This window comes from Penaeus monodon, chromosome 30, assembly GCF_015228065.2.
Source record: "Penaeus monodon isolate SGIC_2016 chromosome 30, NSTDA_Pmon_1, whole genome shotgun sequence".
Classification (NCBI taxonomy): domain Eukaryota; kingdom Metazoa; phylum Arthropoda; class Malacostraca; order Decapoda; family Penaeidae; genus Penaeus; species Penaeus monodon.
The window spans coordinates 34,496,105-34,496,413 of record NC_051415.1 but is presented as its reverse complement, the minus strand read 5'-3'; the positions used below and the strand labels follow the sequence as shown (position 1 = coordinate 34,496,413).

General features: G+C 38.2%; 1 protein-coding gene across 1 annotated transcript in view; it reads left to right on the top strand.

Moving 5' to 3' along the window:
- The window catches only part of LOC119592746 (alpha-1-inhibitor 3-like), a gene marked incomplete at its 5' end in the record, with an annotated part of 26,706 nt that overhangs the window by 2,949 nt on the left and 23,448 nt on the right, over positions 1-309 (top strand).

Below are 309 nucleotides of genomic sequence, written 5' to 3'. Positions count from 1 at the left end.
TACCAACAAACACTACCAAACGCCCAGTGAAGTCCCCACCTCAGCCCGGGATAATAATGCATCTTAAAAAAAATTAAGTAAACAAACAAATTTTAAAAAATATAAGTATAAGGTCGCTCCCCATGAAACCAAGGTCCAACTGACTTTCGACGAGAGAAGACGATACCAGGCAGCACAGGTTACAGCAAGTCCTAGGCCAATTAATGAATTATGAAAGCAAAAGGTCTTAACGAAAGTAACGTTGGTGATAGTGCTAACAGTTGCACTGGTAATATAACTGATTGATTAGAGTAATAGAAATGATAATGG